The sequence below is a fragment of the Callithrix jacchus genome, chromosome 2 (genome assembly GCF_049354715.1).
Source record: "Callithrix jacchus isolate 240 chromosome 2, calJac240_pri, whole genome shotgun sequence".
Classification (NCBI taxonomy): Eukaryota; Metazoa; Chordata; class Mammalia; order Primates; family Cebidae; genus Callithrix; species Callithrix jacchus.
The window spans coordinates 176,889,001-176,915,614 of NC_133503.1; positions in this window are offsets into that span (position 1 = coordinate 176,889,001).

Below are 26,614 nucleotides of genomic sequence, written 5' to 3' on the forward strand. Positions count from 1 at the left end.
AATAATTTTTTTCTGATTAATCAAAATCAACAGATTACACCTTCATTACAACAGATTACAACTTCATTGCAAAAATCCCTTTACCCTTACTACATAACATAATCCAATCATGAATGTTACATCCATAATATTCACATAACCCACCCAGATTCAAGGAGATTATAAAAGGCATATGCACAGGAAGGGGTGGTGATCCTGGACAGCCCATATTACCATTTTGCTATTGTCTAGTAGAAAGTCTACTTAAGTTGTGACCTCAAGGTCAGGCTACTCTTAATTCTACTCTAAGTCTCAGGTGTTATACCTCAGCAACCTATACTCTCCTTCAATCCACCAATCTTTAATATATGGCCAATAAATGTTATGGATTGTGGCTGGGGGTAGGAATTTTTGTTGTTTTTGTTAGTTTAAAAATGAAAGTTTTCTTTTCTCTCTAAGTAGAGTAACAGTGACTGACAAAAATTATACTTAATAAATATAGTCATAGTAAATTGATTATTTTTAAATTCCTAATGAATTATGTCTTTATACTATAATAGTAATATTTTTCCAATTTTTAAAATTGATTTTTTGCCCTCCAACACTCCAAACCCAATGGCTCATGCTCTTATCATTTTCCTATATTTAGATGGCAAAATATATTTGCATTCAACTACCCTATCTGTGATATCAGTTAATGCAAAAGTATTACACACATTTCCTTGTTAAACTTAGACATGGCTATGTGACTTGCTTTATCTAATGGGATGAGAGTGGAACTGGCATACGTTATTTTCAGAATAAAGATTTAAAATATACAGAATGTTTTATGACATTCTCTTTTCCTTGCATCTTAAAATATAGAAGAATATATTGAAGTGAAGCACCATTTGTTATTGCAACAAGTACATATAAGATTAGTGACAAATACTTTTTCTTGAAAAACACTGAGATTTGGAGACCTATTTGTTGTATTAGCATACTATAGCTCTTTTCAACTCTTCTCCCTAGTTATTAGGCTATTTTACATATCATTTTTGTTATATTTGTGTTTAAATGTGTGATATATGCAAACACAGTTAAATAGATTTCCTTTCTTAATAAGTTACTGATGAGGGAGCAGGGTGTGGGGATGTATTTTAAATGGCCATGAGGTTTAGTTGTGTATAATTGTTTACTTCATGCAAGTCCATAAATTACATGGTAATTCTTCTAAATAAAACAGTTCTCTCAAAAATTTGCCTTGCTCTAAACCTCCTCCTCCTCTTGAATAGGTTTTGATGTATATTGTGTGTGTGTATGTGTGTGTGTGTGTGTGTGAGAGAGAGAGAGAGAGAGAGAGAGAGAGAGAGAGAGAGAGAGAGAGAGAGAAAGAAAGGAGAAGAAAGAAACAAAGAAAGAAAGAAAGAAAGAGAAAGAAAGAGAGAGAGAGCAAGAAAGAAAGAGAGAGAGAAACAAGGGAGGGTGTCAACAGAGAGATTTGGTTGTGAAATCCACATGAACTCCTCCATCATTTCTTGTTCTCCAATAGGGCATACTTCATTTGCTCTGACCTCAGCCCTTCCATCTCAACTACAATTCATTTTGGTCATGTCAAGAAATTCCTTTTGGCTTGTCTAGCTTCTGAGGATAGAGTAGCTTTAACACAGGCACATCAATCTGCATCTTTACCAGGTTCAGCCGTGATACTTAACAGATCCATACACAAGCTTGCACCGAACAATAAATTCTTCTCATGTCCTTTGTAGTAAGACAGAATCCAGTCATTGTGAAGGACAGCAGCTTCATGCTCTTTTTGTCTATTGCTCTCTCATAACTGTTCAGTCTTATCAAGGATAAGTCAATGAATTTATTCTTAAACATTGAAAATAGGATTGTATATAGCACTTGCCCTATGATACCTTATGAAATCATAGTAACATTTTGCTCTTTTTGTTCTCACATTTAGATTATGTCAAAAATGAATGGAATTGGCATGGAGGGGATTTTTTAACTAGACTGTATATTTTTTTAATGTTTATAAAATATGCAACAAAACCCAGATGATTTTGTCATTCTGAAATAGAATACCTGGCAAGCTTTGATGGACAAAGGTTTCAGATTTTCCGTGCCAATCTTCTAAAATGAAACATCAACTTTATATCAGCTTAACAATGCCCCTATCCACTATTAGTCAATCCTTCATTACATATCCCATCAGTGTAACAGAAAGTGAAGTAAAACATGTCCTTGTACTTACAGAGTCTAAAATATGATTTTAAAACTGTTAAGTTTGACCCCAGAGTAAACCTCTTGAGTATGAGTTGTCAAAGAAAATTTGTTTAAAAATTGTTTAAAAGACATAGATTATACTTATTTTCTATCTGTAGTATTTTGAGAGTGATTTTAAGTGGCTGATAGTTTAAGTTTTCAATTTACAAAATGAAATAGATTCTACATTTATTTCGAATGCAGTGCTATGCATAAAGCATAATCACTAATAGAGTATAATTCAGTTATAATCCTGCCTTTAAAACAGTATTTGTTACTCAAACTATTTCATAAGCATTTATTGAGAGCCAAATTATTACAGGTTTTTAACCTACTTTAAATATGATAAGAATCATCACTTTCGTTCAAGAAGCTGATAATTGAGACTGGACTTTGTGTTTGGAGGTAGAGGAACTGAGCCATAGACATGTTAGTGCCCAATAATAATACTCTAGAGTAAAATCATAATATGTTCTATGTAAATAAAATGAAAAAAACAAGATGAACTCGTTAGAAACTTGGGCTGCTGTAAGAAAATACCACATACAGGGTGACTTAAGAAACAGAAATTTGATTTCTCACCCTTCAGGATGATGAAAATCTAAGATCAAGAGTCAGCAGTGTTGATTTCTCCTGGACTTGCAGATGACCAGCTGCTCAGTACACCTTCACATGGCCTTTTCTTCACATTACAGCCTTGATATTGCTTTCTTTTCTTGCAGGGACAACAGTATTATTGCATTATAGCACCACTCTTAAGACATCTCTTAACCTTAATTCTCTCTTTAAAGGACTTATCTCCAAATCACCTATATTGGGGGTTAGGGATTCAACACATAAGTTTGGGGGGAACATAATTTAGTCCATAATAATATATTTTAAATTTATGGACTAGAGAAAAATAGTCATAAACTTGGAAAGTTAGGCAGTGGTAAAGCATATAGAATGAGGAAGATGAATAGGAATGTATAAATAGTGCTATTTTACACACTTTGGTTATGTTTTTTTTTGTTCTTGTTTAAACAAGGCATATGTGTGTGAATATTTATATGGTTTGCATTCTTTTTTGATCAGTAGCAGAAATTGAATTTTTATCCATAGATTTTTCTCAGTTCATGTAGCATCAAGTTTGCTTTTAGATTGCTGTTTTCTTATTAGTGGAGGGTACAAATTTAACCATCTATTATTTCACTCAAGATGATAAAGTCAGTATTTATTGATATTGTCATTTTAGAATTCTTAATTTTATATTTATGATAAATACTCCATTTAATTTACTGAATCATTTTCCATGTGTTGTTATCAGAAACATTTTATATAGAATATATATTGTTGGCTGGGCACGGTGGATCAAGCCTGTAATCCCAGCACTTTGGGAGGCCAAGGGGGGTGGATCACAAGGTCAAGAGATGGAGACCATCCTGGCCAACATGGTGAAACCCTGTTTCTACTAAAAATATAAAAATTAGCTGGGTGTGGTGGCATGCGCCTGTAGTCCCAGCTACTTGGGAGGCTGAGGCAGGAGAACTGCTTGAACCTGGGAGGCAGAGGTTGCAGTGAGTCAAGGTTTTGCCACTGCACTCCAGCTTGGTGCCTGATGACAGAGTGAGACTCTGTCTCAAAAAAAAAAATGAATATATATATATACACACACACATATTGCTTGCTTTATTTGTTCACCTGATTTGTATAAATGTGTCAATGCAATTAAACTATGTAAATGATTTTGAAGTAATCAGTCAGTAAGAGATATTGAATCAAACAATTTGTTATTCATAATGAAAAAAAGGACTTGACACCTATTTTACATCATTCAATAAAATTGACACAACCCTGGAAAGAAAAAAAATCTAAAGTCTCTAAAGGAAAACACAGAAAGTTATCTACATGATGTCACAATAGGAAAAGATCTTTAATCTAGAGTCAAAAACACTAAAGCATTCCAAAACAAGAAAAATAACAAAGTGGCTTTTACTCTATCTAGGATTTTTTGTCCATCCAGATGCATCATATAGAAAGTGAAAACACCATGAAATAGTAGAATAAAAAATTATTTACAATATATAAATTTTTGAAGAACTCATATCCAAACAAACTACATATAAAAGAGAAAACTAATAACAGTGAGAAAGAGCCTTTACAAAGAGCTTTCAGGAAAAGGGATTTTTTTTAGTTAATAAGTATAATAAAGGAAATCAACTTCACTATTCATGGGGAAATTATACATGAAAAATACAAAGAATGTATTGTTATACTACAGCCACTTGAGTAACTAATTAAGGTTGCAAATACCAAATGTGGGTAATGCAGGGTCAACCCAAGCCCTCATACACTGCTGGTAGAGATATAAAACCATTTTGGACAACTGGCCATTTCTCAGTGCATACGTAAGAGAAGTGAGTACACACAAGGCCAAGAATATTCACCACAGATTTAGTTATAACAGTGAAAATCTTGAAAAAAATCAATTGCTTAACAAATAGAGGATGAATAAATTGGGATAAATATTACAATGGAATACTTCAGAACAATACAAAAGAATAAACTCCTGGACATTTAACATGAATAAACATCACAAGCATAATTATTGAATAAATAAGCCCAAGACAAAAGATAAACTATGTACTATGTCATTCCAGGTATAGAAAATTCTAGCATAGTCAAAGCTGATAGGTGATGAGATAATTCAGGATAGTAGTTAGCTCTAGGGGTCAAGAAAGTCTCATGGATGCTGGAATTGTTCTACCTCTTGATTTGGGTATACATGGGGCATATAACATGCAAACATTATCATGCTATACATGTATATTTAGTTCTTTTCATTCACTTTACTACATGCATCTTTACCCTTTATTTTAAAAAGAAAGTTAATGCACATGTGGCAAGTATATCTCAGTCAACTGCTTTTAATTGAGACTCATGACTTTCTAAAACATGTAATATTCACAAAGAGGGCTTAGCTCACCTTCACCAATATGAGAAAAAAAGTAATTAGGTAATTATTCTGGTCCTTAAGCACTAGACATAAAAGAGAAAGATTTGGTGTGTTGTTAATTATTTATTTAAAGATAATCTTATGCAACAGAAAAGGTATCATTTGTAGTCTCCTAGAGAATGTTACAACGCAAATGCTGGCCAAAAGGTACACAAGTATGTCAACAATGATTACCAAGTAAAATAATATGTCTATAAAGATATTTACAGGAACGAGTAGCCAGATGATCTAGAACCTTTAGTAAGTTTTAGGCAAATCTGGTTTGTTATCAGAAAATAACCTGCTAGGGAGGCAGTAGTAGTTTTAAACATTTCCGTTTCAGGTTTTAAGATTGTCAATCATTAATATAGGGGCTTCTCAGAGAGTTTTGTTCCTTGTAAGATTCCTATTTCTTATATAGTGAGTACCTTATTACAATTAAAAACAAATAACCTTTAATATGGAAATTAAAATAGTACATGGTGGACATGGTTGTAAAATATGTCTTCTACTTAGTTATTAGGCGTACTTCTCTATTAAAGGATCCAAATTTCTCCAAATTTGCAGGTTTCATCAAACAAACTCTTCCCCATGATGCAAAACTTCCAGGGTGCTATTGCTAACTATCCTATCCTTCCAAAACTTCAAAATCAACATATTAGTGTCCATATATTTTTGTCGTGGTCTCATCCAATCTCAAAGGAACCTAAAGTATAATTATTCACTTACAAACTTGTCAAAACAAGGAAACTGAAGCTCACAGAAATAAAAGTCATGTTCAGATTACACGGTTAATAGGAAGTAGAGGCAAGACTTTCTGTATACATTTAAGGGGTACAAGTACAATTTTGTCACATGGATATGTTGGATAGTAGTGAAGTCTGGGCTTTTAGTGTATCTATATCAAATAAAACACAACATTCCACATTTAAAATTATAGTTAATTATTAACATATGAACTATTTTCCATGTTTTTATGTTTTATTATCTCAACATGAAATAACCATTTAACATATAGTGAAAAAAACATAGGTTTTTGAGACTTAAGAAAAATATCTAAGACAGATGGACATTTAAAGCACTAAGGCCTTAGTGATAAAACATTTGTTAATTTTACTTTACTGAAATATTTTTTCTCAGAAAGATAAAACATTAAATTAAGAAAATAATTATTTTAATTGAACTTGGCAAGTAGTGTATCCGTGCACCTGGATCAGCAGCCTAAGCTGAACATTCCTTCCTGTGAGGAGATTATGGTGAAGCAGTGCCCTCTTCACTTCACACTCAGACAGATATCTAGGCATCCTGAGCACCCACTTGTCTGAATCAGTAGCCTGAGCTGCCCTGCCGTTCCTATGCTGAGACAGTGGTACATCAGGACTCTGGGTACTCCATGCCCAGGCAGATCTCCATGCACCTGAAATGCCTTCGGTACTGGATTTGAAGTTTGGGCGACCCCTCTCTGCCCAGACAGAGAACTTGAGGCCCTGGAAGTTTCCAAGCTGCATGCCTAGAAATACCATTTGACCCAGCAATCTCATTACTGGGTATATATTCAAAGGATTATAAATCATTCAATTATAAAAACACATGAACACGTATGTTTATTGCAACACTGTTCACAATAGCAAAGACTTGGAACCAACCCAAATGCCCATCAATGATAGACTGGATAAAGAAAAGGTGGCACATATACACCATGGAATACTATGCAGCCAGAAAAAAAGATGAGTTCGTGTCCTTTGCAGGGTCATGAACGAAGCTGGAAATGATCATTTTCAGCAAACTAACACAAGAACAGAAAATTGAACACTACATGTTCTCACTCATAAATGAGAGTTGAACAATGAGAACACATGGACACAGGGATGTGAGCATCACACTGGGGCCTTTCAAGGGTCTGGGGGGCTGGGGAGGGATAACATTAGGAAAAATACCTAATGTAGATGATGGGGTGTTGGATGAAGCAAACCACCATGGCTCTTGCATAACTATGTAATGAACGTGTGCATTTTGCACATGTACCCCAGAACTTAAATCATAAAAAAAGTATATACCATAGAATACTATGCAGACTTAAAAAGAAAGAAATTATGTGCTTTGCAGCATATGAATGCAGCTGGAGGCTATTATCCTGAGCAAATTAATGCAGGAACAACAACAACAAAAAATACTGCATGTCCTCACTTGTAAGTGGAAACTAAGTATTGGGTACTCATGGACCTAAACATGGGAACAATAGGCACTGGGGACTACTAGATGGGGTAAGGAACGAGAGAGGGAAGCTTGGGTTGAAAAATTAACTCGTGGCTATTATACTCACTGTTTGGGTGACTGGATTATTCTTGTTCCCAGTCTCATGATCACCCAATATACTCATGTAACAAACCTGCACATGTACCTCTGAATCTAAGGTAAAAGTTGAAACTATTGAAAAAGAAAATAAAGGAAAATTGAATTTAACCATATTCATTAAACATAAGTCAAGTGAATAAATACTCATATTATGGATATGTACTGAATGCATTTATATAGTCATTTATATTGTATTGCAAGTAAGAATATGATTAATCAATTAAATATATGTCCTTGCTAGCTGTCTGAATGGATGTTTGAAAACTACTATCTGGGTTTAGTAAAATTATTTTCTTAAGGAGAGTTATGTTTTTTAATCTTATTTTTTCACATTATTTCTAATTTGCCTCCAATTATTTTACATCTATCTCATTTGTTTTGACAAATACTAGGAACAAGACTGAAAATACTGTACTTTTATTGCACACTTGCATTTACCTTATTCATTATTTATTAATTCTATATGATCAAGTCTATTAAAGTGACCTGGCCAGGCCCAAACATGCACCAACTTACATGGGGATAGATATCATTCCAGTACTACTGATTGGAGTTTTTATATCCAAGCTCTTCTTGATTTATCTGTCTTTCTCTCTTTCCTTTGCAGGTATTACATAAGCTCGTTGCTTTCTCTTCCACAAATATAAGTAAAACACATATGAACAAAATTTTGTCCAGTAAACCTAGCTGTGCCTTCTTACATTAAAAAAAGTCATGGCCAGGCACAGTGGCTCATGCCTGTAATCCCAGAACTGTGGGAGGCCAAGGTGGGCAGATCACGAGGTCAAGAGATTGAGACCATCCTGGCCAACATGGTGAAAACCCGTCTCTACTGAAAATACAAAAATTAGCTGGGTGTGATGGTGTGCGCCTGTGGTACTCATGAGGCTGAGGCAGGAGAATTGCTTGAACCCAGGAGGCGGAGGTTGCAGTGAGCCAAGACTGCGCCACTGCTCTCCAGCCTGGTGCCTGGCGACAGAGCAAGACTCTGTATCAAAAAAATAAAAAATAAAAAAGTCATAAATGAGCATTTTATTGCCATGCCATTGCTCTTTCATAGGTTTAAAATTCATTAATTATTATTTTTATAGAGCAAATCTTAAAATATAAAAAGAATTAAGACATCAAAAAATTTAAAAATATATAAGAATTATCCCTAAATGAGTTTGCTGAGTTTATTGCTATCTAGCTTTTCTTTATAATATTGGCTGTGTAATTCTTGCTAGACTCATAATTTATATTTACTTGCTTTAAAATTTTATTTTCTATATACTCTCATCTATGTGTGAGTTCAATAAGAGCAGGAATCCTGTCTGACTTTTTTTTTTTTTTTGAGTCAGTGTTTTATTCTGTTGCCCAGGCTACAGCACAGTGGCACAATCTCAGCTAACTGCAACCTCCACCTCCCAGGCTCAAGCAATTCTCCTGCCTCAACCTCCTGAGTAGCTGGGATTATAGGCACCCACTACTGTGCCCAACTAATTTTTGTATTTTTAGTAGAGATGGGATTTGGCCATGTTGGCTAGGCTGATCTCAAACTCCTGACCTCAGATCATGCACCCACCTTAGCTTCCCAAAATGCTGGGATTACAAGCTTCAGCCACCACACCTGGCCCTGTCTGACTTTTTAACAACCTTAACTCCATTATTTATAAAAATGCCTGACAAATGGTAGGCATTTAATAAATCATTGACCAGATAATAAGGTAAAATTAATAATTATTTGTGGAATGAAGAAATAAGTAAATAAACAAATGAATTTAAAAATTAGTAGTGGAACTTTAATTCAAATATAACCTTTAGAATCTAAGTCATCCTATTTTGAAAATTATGATTAACATTTGTAACTTACACATTAGAAAACCTATGTTGTATGTTCTGCCTTTACAAGTCCTATTTCAGATGTTGTGAAAATGAATCCATATCATTTACATATTCTTAAACTTGACAAAATTTAAGAGTTTGGTGTTTTTTACTCTAATTTAAAACATGAGTGTTATTGAAAACGACCAAAAATCTTTATTAAAATAAATTTAGTTAGAAGGTCTCTGTTGTATCACTGTTTGTGATTGTTAACAATAATTGTAAGTAAACGCTTATAATTAACTGAATTGAATTTAAAAATAAGGATTAAAATTGCAATTCTGCATTTTAAGTTATGTAGCAACTTTTTAATGTTAACTGAAGTTATTGGATTATAAATGTTATTGATACGAATATCTTAATTCCAGCCACACAATTTTAAAATTTATTCAGAAATTTGAAACAAAAATAGATTTCAAATGGTCTTTTCAAATAAAAAAAACAATAGACAAATACAATAATTATTATAACTTTACATCCTCTTAAAATATATTATATTAATACCCTAGCACAAACTATTTGACATCACTGTATTTATAGTAAAATACTGTTTTATATTTTTAAAATATATATGTAGCATCATTTCTTTGTTCATTTATTCTTTAACCATCAGAAAGTTATTAAATTAGCTGCTAGAGTAAAACTTAGAAACGCTATCACTTTAAAAGAAGATAATTTTGTTATAGTTGCAAAACTATTCTCTTCAATGCATCATTTTAGGTTTTGGCATTTCAATCTGTTACAAGAATCCTTTGTTAATTGGGTTCATCTCTTTAAATTCAATTTGTCTCCACCTAAGAGCTACTTTTCTTGAAATATAACATAATTTACCTGGATACAGATATAAATCCTGGTAATATTTCATCTCCCACTTAAATATTTGCTAGACAAAATTAAATTTTCTTTTATTACTTTGGAAAAAAGCATTATAAATGAATTTTGCGTTGAGTTTGTAAAGAAAAAGATACATAATGAAATGCCTAATACAATATATTTGTTTTCCTTCATATTTAAAAAAAATTATTTACTCTGTTAAGTTGCTCAGAATCACACGGTTCACCTTGGTTCTAGTTTTCACTTTTGAAGATGCAGAGCAATAACTAAGTACCCACAAGAAGAAACAGAACCATCAAAAGCATTTGCTGCTAAAACATTGTGCAATTTGTAGGAAATAATGAAGGATAAAATTGTTGTTTGAATTATAAATTAATTTCCACCATATGATTTTAAAAAGCAGGTGCATATTTTATGTCAAATAAAAATTATGCAAGATACCAATCCTTAAATATCTGAAATTTAAAGACTATGGCTGATAGATATAAGCTACAATAAACATGTTAAAATAAAATAAACAGAATAATATTTAATTGGCATAAATGTTAAGAAAAAATAAACAAAAAATATTTTAGAGAATTCTATGGTTCTAAAAGATCTTTGGAAAGATGAAATTGAGCAGATTTATATATATATTAAAAAAAAAGGAGTCAGTCTCAGGGAGATCTGGCAGCAGAATATCAGAAAGAAGAGGAAGACTTTCTCTGTGTGGAATGATAAAACTATGGCCAAAAGGCAAAATGAAAGTGTAGACACAGAAGTAAACCAGATTGAATTCTGTCTTGTAAGCGATGTTAAAAATTCTGTTCTGTATAGGAATTCTAATTTTCCTTTTTTTTTTTTTTTGATACAGAGTCTCTATCTGTCACCAGGCACCAGGCTGGAATGCAATTTTGGCTCATTGCAACCTATGCCTCCTGGGTTCAAGCAATTCTCCTACCTTGACTTCCTGAGTAGCTGGGACTATAGGCACACACCACCATGCCCAGCCAATTTTTGTATTTTTTTTAGTAGAGACAGGGTTTCACTATGTTGGCCAGGATGGTCTTGATCTCTCGATCTCGTGATCCACCTGCCTCAGCCTCCCAAAGTGCTGGGATTATGGGCATGAACCACTGTGCCTGGCCTGGATGCTAATTTTAATGGGAATTTATTGCAGTTTTTAAGTTGATAAGAAGTAATGCATGTATTTAAAATGCAAAGGCATCCTCAATAAAAAATGTAAAAACTGTTAGAGGAATAAAAGTTGCACATGGATATGTGGTAGATTATTTTATGGTCATTATAGATTATACCAGCTTGAAGAACATTGAAAGTATAGATGATCTTTCTTCATGGATGATCTACATATGGTGTTTAGTTAATTATGATTTTTATGTCTTGGGTGGTGTTCTTAGAACATCATCCAGTTTTTGGGTGGTGACTGATAATGGTTTGGCTTTGTGTCCCCACCCAAATCTCATGTTGAATTGTAATCTCCATTGTTGGGGCGAGAGTTGATGGATCATGGAGGGATATTTCTCTTGTTCCTGTGATAGCGAGTAAGTTCTCACAAGATCTGATTGTTTCAAAGTATGTAGTACTCCTCTTTTCAGTTTCTTTCCCCTGCTCTGGCCAAGTAGAGATGATTCCTGCTTCCCATTCACTTTCTGTCATGATTGTAAGTTTGCTGAGGCCTCTTCAGTCATGCTTCCTGTACAGCTTGTGGAACTGTGAGTCAATTAAGCTTTTCTTCATTAATTACTCAATTTCTCAGGTATGTCTTTACAGCAGTGTGGGACTATAACAATATAGTGACCCTGAATTGCCACACAAAATCTCACTGTAGTAAGTACATTTAAATATTATACTCATAATTGTGGAAAAAAAAAACCCACATCTAACTCCATGATCCACTAACATCTCTAGAAAAAAACAAAACTGTCTGAGTTCAGAGCTACTTTCCAGACAATTAAAAAGCCACCATGAAGTATAATAGTTTTTTTTTTTATCTAGGATTTCCACAGAGAGATATGAGATATATGAGATATCTCTCTGTCATAAGTAAGTAGTTCCAAATGACACAAACCTAATTAGAAAAATAGAAGGAAGAATTTGACAACACATATCAGAAGAACCAAGGGACAAACAGTGAACTAGCACTGCAGGAAGTAATCCCGGAGGTCTAGATAGGTAATAATGAAAAGTGGCCTCAATGCAAAGCATAAAGAGATTAAAAATGGCTTCCAAGATAGAGCATACATTCTTTATGCCATGTTTTGTGTTTATAGTTGATTGTGTTAAAATTTTAAAAGGGAAGAAGAAGAAATACAAGTGTAAATGAGAAAGACATTTCTTTTTCAGGAAATAGTCTTCCTGATTAAATGTTTGAACTTGTAGTCATTTATGATATATATCATAAGAATGGTACAATTATTTGAAGGTATTAAGTTTTGGAGAAAATATTTGAAATATTTAGTCTTCTATAGGCTCTCGAAAGATTTTTACCTCAATATTATTCATACATTAGTGACATACCAATTCACACTAATTGAAAAGAAAAACAGTTAATATATAAATATATAATTATATATGATATATAATATATTATATTGATAAATATTAATTCATAACTTTGAAAAAAGTGTTTTATAATTTTTTAATTAAAATTTTATGAGTTTATAAATGAAGATATAAATGTCTATGATATCACCACCTGAACAGTTTTTATTTCGGCCTATGTGTGTTTTTAACTGATTTTAAGTCTTGACTAAAAAATAACTGGTGGCTTGGTTTGGTGAAATCAGTAACAGAGAACATACTTGGATGCTTTCATAATTATTTATTTTCTGCTTTGTCACTCTTGCCTGTTAATCCTACCTGTATCCAGCCATAAAACAATTTTCAAGCCCCATTTAAAAGTCATGTCCTCTGTGAATTATTTAAAATTCTCCAGTTTGTAGAAATTAGTTATTTCCATTACTTTTATAGTAAATGAATTTAAATAAATGTATCTTCTTTTAAAAAGTGCAATTATACCATTTTATCAGGTATTATATTCATCATTTAGCATGATTTTCCCAGGTCCCACTTTCCTTTCTGCAGGTCAAATATCAAGGTACTTTGTGGTAGATGATAGTTACAGGTTTCCTCTTTCCTCAACGCATTACTGGGTGGATGTTAAACATTAAAGTGAGTAACAAAAAGATTCCACCACAAATACATGTGTTTTCAATAAGGAGATACAAAATCTCATACTATCTGTTCTTTAAGCTTCAATTAATTTTATGCTTTCTTTTAATCGCCATCACACAATCATGTAGAATTTTGTTTCTGACAGAAACAATATTTTTTAAGGCAATAAATTAAATTTTATTGTTAATTTTCTGGAGACTCAAGTAACAAAAATCTTCTAAGTCTAAACTGTAGGTCAATAATATCACTTAGAAGTGTGTCTTGTTTTGGATCCATCTACATTTTCAAAAGTATAGCTATAAGATAACCAAGAAATCAACTTATCTTGGCCATCACTTATTAAAACAAATACAACTTATTTCTAGGGTAATTTTATTCTGATTTAAAAAATTCTAAGATTATTCCAGGAAGCCTAGAACTTTTAGCATACAGATTCAACATTAAGAAAGTTTGTAATGCTAACTGGCCCCCTTCTTTCTTCCCGTCCAAAACATTCAATATTAATTCATGAATATGTGAATATGGCACTTCAAATTAATGTACTGTAGGGCGTTTATTAAAATTTATACATCTATCTATAATTTTAGTTGTGCCTTTGCTAAAATATTTAAAAATAAATTTTAGACAGCATTTTTCTCCAACATCATGTTTAAAATTTCTTCAAGGCAGTGTTTTAGATTTTAAGTTATACTAATGTTTCAAAATATGTGCTGCATCTCCCTGTGAGGGAGGTGCATTCACATTCTGTGAAGTCCAGGCTTTGCCATGGGGCTCACATTTAGTTTGACCAATAAAATATAAACAGAAGCGGGATGGGCACTTTCAAGGACAATCTTTAAAAGTCTTTTTAGGGTTTTCTTTCGTCTGTGAAGGCAAAAATTTCTTTGATTGGGTCTATTGTTATGACTTAGGTCCTTCAATTGATATGGAAAACAAATCCACAGTCAACTCACTATGAATTTGTCTCAATAGTAGGAAATAGAACTTTTTGTACGTGTGCAACTGAAACTTGGTAGTCTGTAACCAAAACATAAGTTAGCAAAAGCCAACAAATGCATGTTGTAATTAAGTTTTGTTATTGTTTTCATCTATATTGTTCTAAAAAAAGTCATTTTGCTTAATAAATAAATTTTCTTATGACTGAATTTTCTTATTATGTATTGTGTACAAACTGATCATAGAATAATTACATTTACTAATTTTCTCTCTTTTGGCATTTAAGCTAAAATAAAATTTTTCTCATATTTCAAGACTTCCTAGATTTCTAAGGAGTGTGTAGATAGATATATATAAGAAGAGAGAGCAGCCCCATTTTGAAATTTAATCAAAATCTTTAAATAAGAAATCAGAAATTTGCATTTTATTTTATTTTTGAGACGGAGTTTCGCTGTTGTTACCTAGAATGGAGTGCAATGGCATGATCTCAGCTCACCACAACCTCTGCCTTATGTGTTCAAGCAATTCTTCTGCCTCAGCCTCCCGAGGAGCTGGGACTACAGGTGTGCACCACCATGCCCAGCTAATTTTTGTATTTTTAGTAGAGACGGGGTTTCACCTCTTTGACCAGGATGGTCTTGATCTGTTGACCTAGTGATCCACCCGTCTCAGCCTCCCGATGTGCTGGGATTATAGGTGTGAGCCACTGCGCCCAGCCAGAAATTTGCATTTTTATCAGCCTTACCCAAAAAAGCATATTGTCCACCAAAGTTCTAGCTCTTATTGTTATATAAAGTAACACCTAAATCTTTTTACAGTTCATTAAAATAAAAATACAATTGTGTCAGAAATAATTTTAGTTAAGTTTTTTATATAACAAAGAACAAAAGTAAAATTTATATGTAATACTTTTATTATAATTTATATATAATATGTATAAATTAAGTTATAAAATATTAATTACATATCATTTTAAATGTGTATTATAGAGTTTACAATTTAAAACATTTATATAAATAACATTTTCAAATATATAGGAAAATCCTAGTACTCTTCAGATTAATAAATCTGTCCTTTGACGTTTATAGAGCTGGTAGTCAGAAGTCTCTGTTCCAAATCTCAGTTTTAACTTGAGGTCATTCCTTTGTTTGTTACTAACAGTTACAGAGTATTTAACAGGACTCTCATTACAGAGAGAAAAAAAATGATTAATTATAAATTACTACTAAAAATGTAAGAAAAGTTAGATTTTATATGAAGAAATTCACATTTCTCCTTTTTATTTTCAAGTGTCCACAGCTGTTATCCAAATAAGAAAGATATAGTCATTATGCAAAATCAAGATGTTACCTGTGAATCTCATACATTGAAATGATTCCTGCTCTCTCAAGGTTCTCATTAATTCATCTTTTGTCTCCTCTCCCATTCACATATGACATATTATGAAGATTCTAACTGTTAAACAAAGAGATGAAAAAAGATTTCCAATAACATGTCTGGCTATGTTTCAGATGGACTCTGCTGTGAATGACAACAGAAACGTTATACATATTTGAAAAGTCGGCAAAAGAATAAAAATTTTCCAGATCAGAATTTAAGGGAAATGAGAAAGATACCTATGTAAAATATATATAGAAAACATAAACTATGCAATAGATTTTTTAAATTATATTAAAAGGTATCATGAAACACTTTAGACCAGGGTTTCAATACTTTGCACTGTTAACATTTGGGGTCAGATTGTTTTTCATTGGTAAGACAAGCTGTCCTCTACATTATAGCATGTTATCAGCATCTCTTGTTTCTACCCACTAAGTACCACTAGCAAACCACTGCGGTGATAAACCAAAATGCTCCAGAAGTTGCCAGCCATCTACTTGGTGGGGAGTAAAGTAGCCCCAGTGAAGAAGCACTGTTCTATGTCAATAATAAAATTTAAATAAGATGAAAATAAAAAGCTTTTCAGAAATATGTAGCCTACAAAAATGAACTTAAGAAGAAACTAAAAGCTTAAAAAACCATTTACCCATAGTAACAAATCAAATAGTCCGGTGACTACCACCGTCTTATAAAAAAAAACAAAACAAAACCAAAGACACTATTTCTAGATAGACCATCATGTAGTGGAATTCTACTACGGCAACTCAGCTAGGCTAAAACAATTTCTCCCAAAACTCTCTTTTCTATATAATTGTAGGTTAGCATGGTCCAAATAAAACGTTTTGCTAGACTCAGAAGTCAGAATTATGCAGCAAATTATTTTTACACTTTGAAGTATTTTGTTGTTGTTGTTTCTAAGTGGACTGGAACAAAATAAAGCCAAAAAAAAAAAATAGTAAACTCAGGACATTAATTTTTCAGCCCAAATTTTCTCTAAGAATGTTTTTATTACTACCACTAAAGACAACCTCATCTGTTGTTTGAGATAATAAATTACCATCTCCTTCACAGCTGACATTTTTGAAAACCAGACCCAAGTTGTGGGGTTGCATGCTGCTGATTCACAATGCAAACTGAGTTTTCAAACTTGCAAGGCCTTTTATAATAAACCCAGGGCATTCGCTGGGAAGAATTGAGGCCCTAAAATTTAGGATGAATAAAAAAAAAAAAAAAATTTCCAGAAAAAGAGAATTTCCTTGAAAGGAACTGCTCATCATTCTCTTGTCCTGTCCCCATTGATTCTTATTCTTCCTATATCTGTAACCAGCCTTATTTTTCAACAGGGTCCTATAAATCTTTTGATTTGCCATAATGACAATGTCATTCTTATTTGAACATTAGTGATGACCAGTTGAAAATAAGAAAGTGAAAATTAAGGGAAATTGTAAAATGTAACTTTCCTATATATATTTTTAGTAGGAGTTTATAATTAATAACTCTTTTTTCTCTTTGTTGAGAAATCTTGTTAATACTTTGTAATTATTTGTAACAAGAAAAATAAAACAGAGGGTAGTGCATAAAGTGTGGCACAAAAAGTATTGCACAAAAAAGGTTTGTCCATACCATAAAAGTACATAGGATTTTTATTTTCTAATTTTATAGAAACCTAAGTAACAAGTGTGAGATAATCCTAAATGTGTCTAGTCAAGGTCGAAGAAATATCGATTTGATTCCAGCATAATAGATGAATATGGACTCGCTAAGCAGAAAAGCTGGATTCAATATGTGAAATCAAGGGGATGGGAATAGATTTAACATTTTGTTTTGCTGGTGACTGAAAGCTGTGCTCAAAAATGGCTTACATTAAGTGAAATTAAAACACCAAAACTGCCCTGTCATATTTTAGAGGAATGTACCCAAAGTCAGAGAGATTGAAAGTCGAGTGGATTTATCATATCATGCCTGTTCACTTATCTCCTGAAATACCTCTCAGGTAGGTCCAAAGTACATGGACTTCACTAGGTGTAAAAGAAAAAGTGTTAAGTGAAATCCCCAATGTCTTAAAGAGCTCCTGGGTATTTACTTTCTATAGGCTAGAAATACTGTACAAGAAGCAACTATTGTCATAAAACTGGGCTTCCAGAATTCATTGGGGACTATGTGATAGCAGGATGGCAAATGCAAATATGTCATTTAATCGTTAAGAAAAAACAGTAATGTAATTTTATTGTAGATCAGGGCCCAAGCACCAGACTAGTCTATACTTCAAAGATCTTTTGTGTGGAATAGTTGATCACCGTGTCCCCAGCACTAAAATAGATGGACAATTTGGTAAATTTTAAAGGTGGAAACCTCCAAGTCTGGTAAATAGAACCTGCTTTAGGTTTTAATAGAGTCACAGCTACCCCTCTGTGACTCTATTAAAATGGCTCTGGTACCGTAAAATCAATTTACGGTACCAGAGCCATTTTAATGAAGAGAAGTCTGAGTCCCCTTGAGGAAAGACCTAACTACCTAGACAAACATGGATATTATGAATATTCCTCATACCTTTCCCAAAAGATCTGCAAGTATTTACCCGATTTACTGTTCATTAACAAATGGAAATTAATCAGACCTCTCAAGGACACTAGATCTTGGCTCTGACTCCTCATAAATTTCTGTAGACTAAAATAATGCCATGGTGCACTAGACAGAATAAAGGCCTAGAAAGCTCAGATGATCAAGAGAGTGTGCCATTCCCATCATGGGCCCAGTGGGTACCTAAACCCAATCTATTGTAGCCTTCTGAGTTTTAAAATGTATATTTGTATTACACATAATCAGCAACTGACTTGAATTCTCACATGATTTTATGACTTCATGGAAAGGAGGCTATAATAGAAAAAGCCAAGTTGAAATCACTAGCTCTTCCTGTACATAAAAAATACTAAAACAAAACAAAACAACACTCCATCCCTAGAGAAATTACACAGATTATTGCCATCACTATGGAGTTAACATATGCAGAAGTGGTCATTCCTTTCAGAGCTCATTCAATTCACCTGTTTTTTTGTGAGCAGCAGATGGATGGAAATGACAATTATGAAAATGGATTAAGAAAAATCATATAATGTGTCTCTAAGTGTCTTTATAGTAGAATGATTTATAATCCTTTGGGTATATACCCAGTAATGGGACATGCACACATATGTTTATTGCAGCATGACTCACAATAGCAAAGACTTGGAACCAACCGAAATGCCCATCAATAATAAACTGGATAAAGAAAATATGCACATATACACCATGGGATACTATTCAGCCATAAAAAGGATGAGTTCATGACTATTTCAGGGTCATGGATGAAGCTGGAAACCATAATTCTCAGCAAACTAAAACAGGAGCAGAAAACCAAACACTGCATGTCCTCACTTATAAGTGGGAGTTGAACAAAGACAACACAGGGAAGGGAACATCACACACTGGGGTCTGTCAGGGAGTGGGGGGTCAGAGGAAGGACAGCATTAGGAGAAACATCTAATGTAGATGATGGGTGCACCAAACCACCATGGCACATGTATACCTACGTAACAAATCTGCACGTTCTGCACAGTTCTTCACATGTATCCCAGAACTTAACGTATAATAAATAAACAAATAATATCACACCCTGACTCCAGTTGTAGCTGATAATCCTGATGTTGTTTCATTGCTAGGGCAAATCATCACATCCCCTGGCAACTGATAGGCAGCAATAGATCTGAAAAACCATCTTTTTCTCTATATAATCTCAGTAAAGAACATTAGAAGTAGTTTGCTTTAAGCAGACATGGCCAGAAATATGTGTGAATAGTTCTAGAACAGGGTTATATCAGCTGCTAAATTTTCTATCATAATTCAGTCCATAATGACCTGAAACATCTCTTAGTTTAAAAAGATGTCATTTTTTTTATGTACGTTTCTGATGTAATGATTTTGAATCTAGTGAACAAGACATACCAGCTACTCCAGAGACTTTTGGAAGACATATGCATGTCAGAGGTTGGGAATGTATCCCATAGAATCTCAGGGGCCCTCCACCTTAGTGGAATCTTTAGGGAAATATATCCTGGACTATGCTGAAATACGCCTTCCAAGTTGAAGGGCAAGTTGCTATGTCTGTTCCCTCACACTATTAAGAAAAGTTGTAACAATTTGTGGGCCTCTCTGGATTTGGGATGCCATATATACCTCTGTTTGGTTGTATTATTCTTGCTCATTTACTAGATGTCTTGGAAAACTGTGAGTTTTGAGGAAGACCTAGAATAAGTCTCTACAAAAAGTCCATCTACCATTTCTGAAAGCTACTGTGCTTCCTGGAGCATATTACCCAACAGAACTAATTTTGCTTCAACTGTTTATGGTGGAAAGAAATGCCATATGGAGCAGTTAGCAGGATGGTAAGATGATTCAAAGAATGGAGCTTGGGAATTTTAGAGCAAAGCTAAGACAGTCTATACAGATACAAATAATTTCCCTTATGAGAAGTCACATCTCTTTTGCTACTGAGCCTTGGTAGAGATTAAGTGCTTTAACACGGTAAAACCAATTATCAGGAAACCTGCGATGCCATCCATGAACTGGGAAATCAATTATATCTAATAAAGTACATAAATGCAAAAATTCAAATTTACAAAATGCTTATACACAGTGAAGGCTGAATTAAGCAAAAAATGCTTTAAATTTATTTGATATAAAATAAGTTTTTACATTAAAATGCATAAGAAATAAACATTTCAGTTTCTTGGTAATTTATAGAATTTTTAATAGGAGTAAAAATGTGCTTTGTTTGGTTGTTCTTTAGTAAACCAATAGATGGTCAAAATTGGAATAATAAATAATACATCAATTTTTCTCTGAAGGGATTTTTGTTTTCATTCTAGACTGACAGAAGCCTAAAACCTCAGATAAAATGCCAGAGAAAAAAATGTGGGAGAAAAAAGGCCATAAAGGCTATGATTTACTATCCTTCTTGAAGTCTTTTGCCAAGATGTTTTTGGTTATCATTTCACTCTTTTTTGCCAGCAACGAACAAAATGTTTGTGTGCTAAACTAAACATTTGTGCTCTACCTAAATTCATATGTTGAAATTCTAAAGTGATGATGTCAAACATGAGGCTTTTGGAAGACAATTAGGTCATGAGGGTGGAACTTTCATGAATGCGTTATGTGAGGTCCTTATAAGAAGAGACTAGAGGCCGGGCACAGTGGCTCATGCTTCTAATTCCAGCACTTTGGGAGGTCGAGGCAAGCAGATCAAGAGGTCAGGGGTTCGAGACCAGCTTGACAAACATGGTGAAACCCCGTCTCTATTAAAAATACAAAAATTAGCCTGGCATGGTGGCAGTCACCTGTAATCCCAGCTACTTAGGAGACTGAGGCAGGAGAATCACTTGAACCTGGGAGGTGGAGTTTGCAGTGAGCTGAAATTGTGCAACTGCATTCCAGCCTGGGTGACAGAGTGAGACTCCATCCCAAAAAAAAAAAAAAAAAAAAGACGCTAGAGACACTCTCAGCCCCATTTCACCACATATGGACACAATGAGAAATCTGCTTTCAACAACCCAGAAGAGGCCCTCCCCATGTAATTGAACTCAGCCTCCTTGGCTGCTCACCGCTTGCAAAGCCAATGATAACCATGAAGTGTGGAGAAAGAAAGTTGATTTTATTTTCCAAAGCTAGCAGTGAGGAACTGGCTGGCTTGCATCTTTAGAACCTGCTTCAGCTTTAGGCTGAGAAGACAGGTTAAATCGGGGAGCTTGGAATGGGAGGATGGGGGAGTGGTGCTGAGTACAAGGTCTGGGTGTCTTGTTCTGGTGGCTGTCAGAAGAGGTTGACATCATCCTAAATATGGCAGGGTTGTAGACTAAAAGCCTGAGATAATCTCTGAAATTTTGCATCTGGGTCTCCCTGACTGGTCTGTCCCAAGATTAATCTCTGGAACTTCTAAGTAAGCACATAACTAGTTGTAAGTATATAATTAGATATAACCATACAGTTAGATAGATGTGTACAGTGTAAGGGAGTATATAGTGTGAAAGGGAGGGACACGGTATTTCAAAAGTACATTCAAAACTATATTCTAAGACTAAGGAGAAAAAAAAGGGAATTTCTGCAGTAAGCTTCAAGGTTACATCTTGATTCTAGGGAGAAAAGAGGAAAAGGGATAAAATAAATTTTTAAAGTACAGTTTCAGGCTAAACTGTTTCATGATAACCAGAACCCAACTGGCTGGCACCCTGATCTCAGACATCCAGTGCCTATAGCACTCTGAGAAATAAATTTCTGTTGTTTATAAGACACTCCGTGTATAGTATTCTGTTACAGCAGCCCAAACTGCCTGAAACAGTGCCCTAATCTTAAATATTTACTGCGTGCAATTGAAGTTGGTATTGACAATTTGGGGAGTAATACAAAAGACCTTTTCCATGTTTGTGGTAGGATGTCAGCAGCTGAAAACAATAAATCTCAATGTTGGTGATTTCAGGTTGAGCTGGAAATACAGTTTCTGGTCAAGAATCAATCTGCCTTGAAATTTTTTCTGAAAAGTATATTTATAATAAAACCAACCATAGTCATAGTTGTAATAATATTTAATCTACATTATTATTTTATGTCTACTAGATAATATAAGGTAAGTACACTTATTTTATCTGTTTTTCAGTGACAAATTTGAGTCATCAAAAGATTAAGTAACTTGGCAAAGGTCAAAATTCTCACAAAAAAAAACTGCAAGGGAGGATATCCGTGAAGGACATCACTAGACAATTTGCTCATACCCACTCTGCATTCATAGAATGGGGAGAAGAAATTTCTTATTTGATTTATACATTAGTTGACAGGGTAATTCTAGGATGCTGAGTTCTTTGGGTTATGAATGTTACATTTGCATTTATTTTATATTTATTGTCTACCTTTTAATAAGTAGGATTATTTTCCACTTTATTTATGTGAAACATAATTGCGTTACGAAAGAAATATCACTAGAAATATACTTTTCACTTTGTTGATTCATTGCGAAGCTATGCACTTAAGACTGATTAAAATTGAACAAGGCCTGTTGTGTAAACAGACAAGTTTTTCCACCATAAGACTGGTGATTTAGGAAATACTTCTCATAGTAAGTCAAGAAAGCTGTAGAACTATCACGTCACTATAAATGAAACAAAAGAATCAATTCTTTACACAGAAAATAGCTAATGCGGAAATTGGATTCTGTGACAACTCATTGAACAAACAATCATGAGCAACCACAATAAAATGTAATTTCCTTTATCTTAAATTCTTTAAAGTTAGCAGTTAAAGCTGGATTCTCATATATGCCGTTTCACATAGTTTATCTTTCAAGCAGTTGATTTTATGTGTCAAATATCTGTAGCAAGGATAATTCATGAGCTGATATTTTTAGGGTGAAGAAATCAATGGAACATTGCACTGCTGTTTCTTTGCTTCGAACTCATAATGGCACAATGTTAATTTTTTTTTAGTTTTTTTGTGAGCTCATGTAGCAGCAGGAAAGCATCACATAATCAAGGCAGCAGGAAGCTTCTCTCTACAACTAGAATGAATTTACATTTGTCCATTATGTAAATGATTCTTCACTATTTTTCTATTTGCCTATTTGAAATTGTGGCAGAGTGAATTTCCACATGCACTTATGAGAATGTTTTCAAAATCTTTATATAATGATATAGTAATACTCAATTTTTCATTAATATTAAGCTAGGTTATTGGTATGCTTCCTTCAAAAACAACAAATTGATCACATTCCTTCTAATTCTTTTTGTCGTGTGCATGATTCAATCTAAAAAAGAGTCTGTTTATAAATTTATTATATAACTTGAACTAGTTATGATTATAGTTTCAATAATTGGATTAATATTTTTTCATTTAAAAAGGCACCAATATTATTTATTGTAACAAGCCAAAAAGAAAATTTAACCGTTTATTCTGATAGATGTCCTCAATCAAGTTCTAGAAATTTATCAAATATTATAGAAAGTTTCCAGACTCTGCAAGTTTGAATTATGTCTGTCTAGTTCTGTTCTCTTGTGTTATAAATATAGTTGAATGGATTTTGCTGAAAGTATAAAAAATATTTTCAACCCCAGAAGTTAAAGTGCAATTTAAAACTGATGCCTTTCTACGTATTTCATTTAATCATCAACCTTACTTTTGACTCAATGAATGCCATATATTTTTTATTTCTGAAATTTAGTTCATTTTATAGGAGCTGCACAAATAGTCACTCACTCAGTCAGTGCAATTAATAACAAATGCCAAGCAAGTAGTAAAAGTGTTCAAACCATTTAGTTTCTTTAGTGCTGAATCTTGGGGCTGTTTGCTATGGCACAGTTTTCTCACTACTAAGCAAGTTTCTGTTGAATAGTATGTGACTTTTTTCTGTGAGAGTTTTACCCACATAATAAGTTCAGGGCTCCATTCTTGTCATTGAATAGTTCTTCCAAATTGCTCATCTACATTTGTGACTTCAAAGAGCACCTTTGTGGTGACAACTCACATTTACAAACAGACCTCTAACTTTTTGCTTCTCTAGTCATGTATTCAAAGCTACCCTCAAAATGCTGGGGCTTTATTTTTCTCTCAATCACACGTTTAATAGTCATGAAAGAAAAGCCAGTTTCTGAATGCTCTTGTACCTCCTCTTTTCCAAATCTTATCATCTTTTTCATCTTCTTTTTCTCTTTTTGATACAGAATTTTGCTCTTGTTGCTCAAGCTGAAGTGCAGTGGTGTGATCTCAGCTCACTGCAACCTCTGCCACTGGTGTTCAAGAGATTTTCCTGCCTCAACCTCTCAAATACCTGGGATTACAAGTATGTGCCACCACATCCGGTTAATTTTGTATTTTTAGTAGAGATGGAGTTTTACCGTAAAGGTCAGGTTGGACTTGAACTCGTGACCTCAAGTGATCCATCCACCTCTGCCTCCCAAAGCACTGGGATTACAGGAGTGAGCCACCTAGTCTAGCCCTCTTTCATCGTCATGTCATGTCCAGGACACTCTCTCCCCAAACATGAAGGCTTCAATTCCTTTTCTTAAGGTCCAGTTACCCCATGTATCTTTGATTGGTTCGATTTTGAGCTTGTGTGCCTGCTTTAAATGATTTTATAAAATACTGTTATCTTATAGAGCCCTTTGTGATCAATTAAACCTTTTTGTACAGCGTATAAGAATCTTCTTTAACCAGCAGAATGAGTTCTTTTCAGAATTACGTTTATTTCTTAAATATGCAAACCAACAAACCATTCTAGTTAAGTAATTTTTTACTATTTCTGTCTTTTGTGCCTCCCTCTAGGGACACACACACACACACACACACACACACACACACACACCTCATATTGGCTACTGGGCCTTCCACTTTATGCCTCTTGGATTGACAACCCTTTCTGATATGCTCAACTAATTAAAATTCCTTATTTTTCTTTAAAGATTTTCTTAGTATCTTCTTACAATTTTTACAACTTTTGTGCCTAATTATATCCATACTTCGATACTCTCTTTGTACAACATTTACCACTATGTGATGCATTATGACCTTAAAGTTCAGAGAAATTTCTAGAAGAAATGTTCTAGGTATAGTAAGTTATCTTTGTTGCACTAGTCCTTATTAAATATACTGATATTATTTTAGTCTAATGACATTTAAAAATATTTTTCATATTTATAAATCAGTCATATATAATAGGAGAATTCAGTAAAAACTAATTTTGACAAAACGATTTAAATTTCAGGATTTCTGTGGGTATCAGATGCAAGACATAAATCAAAATAGGAATGGGGAACAAATTCTATAGAAATTATTTGAGCTTAAATATGATTTAGTATGCTCTCACTCTGCTTGAAAATGACACAAGTATGAGATAGATCTTTTTACATTTTTTGATGTCTTAAAAAATCACTATAATTTGTATTGAACCAATCTCTAGGTCTCATTTTTGCTTTAAAGACACAGGCAGGATATAGACATTACTTATTAGACAAGTTCACCTTCATGCCACGAGATTTAACAACTGGATGATGATTACATTATTAAGTTTAATATTCAATGGGGTATTTCATAGTGACTCTTCTATTTCCTCCAAAGGGGATCATCTGTTGAAAGCGGGTGATTTCTTGTCACAAGAACAAAAACTCCTTGTACCCCTTTCCGATTTGTTAGTGACTGCCAATGACAATGGGTGCAGTGAAAAGTAGAGAGTGAAATGCTGTTTGTCAGGAATAGCAGCAATCTGCAATGATAAAGGAATCCGTGCAATAATAAAGAAAAGGAGCTGATGGATTAGAGTTTGTGCCAGATTGAAGTCCTCTGGAAAAGTCTGAGACAGAGATTTACTCACATAAGGTTTATTAGGCAGTGCTCTTAGTAATAATTTCTGTAAAGAAGTGAAGAAAACAGTGAGAGGTTGAGTCCTAATGTAGCTGTAATAGGGACCTCAGTCAATCCTATGGGAAGATCTAGAGCAAGAGTCACAGGTCCCTTAGGGTATTATTTTACCAGCTGGAAACCTCTGTGGCTGGTGGCACCTTGGCTTGAGTTTTGCTCACACCCACTGGGCTAGTTCCACCCACTAGGTTTGGCAGGCTGTGCTCAGCCCTCACTACCAGCCTGGATCCCAGGTCTGCCAAGCACAAGTCAAGTGAGAAACAGTGAAGGTATGTAAGCAAGCAAGTATAGGTCTGGCCACGGCATACAGCAAAGTATTTCAACTGCTGCAGCAGAGCAGCAGTATCAGGTGCCAGCACTGTAAACCAGGTCCATGTGAGGCTGCGGCTGGACCAGATGTACTATAAGTAGTTTCTGCTGTGGGCACCAGTGTCTGGA